Here is a 2399-nt window from a genome sequence, read left to right on the forward strand (position 1 = left end):
CGGACCAGTAGAGGAAATCACCTCTAACTGTAATCTCTCCATATCTCGTATCAGATACTCATCAGAAGTGAGCTGAATACCTGATAAGCCAGAAGACTTCCTGCTCAAAGCATCTGCTACCATATTAGCCTTGCCATGCTGATACTGAATCGTCAGGTCATAGTCCTTGATCAACTCAAGCCACCTTCTTTGCCTCAAATTCAGATCCTTCTGAGTGAATATGTACTTCAAGCTCTTGTGGTCCGTGAAGATCTCACATCTGACGCCATACAAATAATGACGCCAAATCTTCAAAGCAAATACAACTGCAGCCAATTCCAAATCATGGGTCGGGTAATTCTTTTCATGTGGTTTCAACTGTCTCGAAGCATACGCAATTACCTTACCATGCTGCATCAGAACACAGCCCAAACCTTTCAGTGAAGCATCACTGAACACCTGAAATTCTTCCGTACCTGACGGAAGTGCTAACACTGGAGCTGAAGTCAAACAATCCTTCAACTTATGAAAACTAGCCTCACACTCCAATGTCCAAACAAAAGCTACTGACTTCTGAGTCAGTCTCGTTAGTGGCGTAGAAATCTGAGAAAATCCCTTCACAAATTTTCTATAATATCCAGCCATGCCTAAGAAACTATGTACCTCAAATACCGTAGTAGGCCTTGGCCAATCAGTAACAGCTTAAATCTTCTGGGGATCAACAGAGATACCTTCACCTTTCACCACATGCCCCAGAAAAGAAATGCTCTTCAGTCAGAATTCACACTTGGAAAACTTAGCATATAGCTGATGCTGCCTCAAAGTCTCCAACACAATGCTCAAGTGTCTGACATGATCTTCCTCAGAAATAGAATACACCAAAATATCGTCTATGAATACGATCACAAACTGATTCGTATACTCCTTGAACACTCTGTTCATCAAATCCATGAAAATAGCTGGTGCATTGGTTACCCCAAAAGGCATAACAAAAAACTCGTACTGCCCGTACCGAGTATTGAAAGCTGTCTTCAACACATCAGCTTCCTTCACCTTCACCTGATAATATCCAGATCTCAAATCAATCTTTGAAAATACAGAAGAACCAGAAAGCTGATCAAACAAGTCATCAATCCGTTGTAACGGATATTTGTTCTTGATCGTGACCTTATTCAAATCTCTGTAATCTACACACATACGGAGTGTTCCGTCCTTCTTCTTCCCAAATAATACGGGTGCTCCCCAAGGAGAAACATTAGAACGAACAAATCCTCTATCCACCAACTCCTGAAACTGAATTTTCAACTCAGAAAGTTCCTTCGGTGCCATCCTGTACGGAGCTTTCGATATCGGAGTTGTACCCGAAAAAACATCAATAGAGAACTCAACATCTCTATCCGGAGGTAAACCAACCAATTCCTCAAGAAATACATCAAAAAACTCCCATACAACCGACATATCAGAAATATTAGTGGGTTCTAGGTTCATATCCCGTACAGAAGCCAAAAATACTGGGCAACCCTTTTTCCATATTCTTCTGACTTCCAATACAGAAATCAGACAGGATAGAATATCTCATAATCCTTGGAATACACATTTTTCTCCATCCATAAACAAACCCACTTGCTTCTTCAAACAGTCAATGTGAGCCTCGTACAGACTCAGCCAATCCATACCCAAAATCACGTCGTAAGAAGAAATCGGCAACAAAATCAACCTTGACTTTCACTTCTTGCCAGAAATATCAATCTCACAAAAACAAAACTTCCGGGTGATCAAATTTCTTTCAACCGGCAAAATAACAAAAAGAGAAACAGGTAGCAAAACAGAATCCAGATGCAAAACATCAAAACAACGCTCGGAAAGAAACGAGTGACTGGCTCCAGAATCAAACAAAACACGACAGGGTTGATCAGAAATATAAATCTTACTTGTCACCACATTCGGAGCATCTCGAGCCTTCTGCTGACTCAAACTATACACACGAGGCTGAACTGGAGCTGGAGCTACTGAACCACTAGACTCCCTCTGACTACTAGTAGGTGGTCTCCATGCCACAGAACTAGATCTACCACCTCTACCACCAGAAGATCCTTCAGTCACAGTACGTGGAGGAACAATCCTCGGTCTTCCTGCTGAACCAACAGGTCTACTATCAGATCGAAACTCATATCGTCTATCGAATCCAGCCTGTGGACACTCTACAATCTGATGTCCTGGCTGACCACATTTAAAGCACTGACCAGTAGTCCTGAAGCACTGGCCAAAATGTCATCGTCCACAAGTTTGGCACACAGGTGTCCCATTGACTGATCCCGAACTGGTCGTACCAGTAGCGGCAGTACCAGAAACTGTCGTGGATCCCGACTGTCCACTCCTCCTGGAGTCTCCAGAAATAAATCTCCTTTTGCCAGAGGAAC

The sequence above is a fragment of the Dendrobium catenatum genome, unplaced genomic scaffold (genome assembly GCF_001605985.2).
Source record: "Dendrobium catenatum unplaced genomic scaffold, ASM160598v2 fragScaff_scaffold_29, whole genome shotgun sequence".
Lineage (NCBI taxonomy): Eukaryota > Viridiplantae > Streptophyta > Magnoliopsida > Asparagales > Orchidaceae > Dendrobium > Dendrobium catenatum.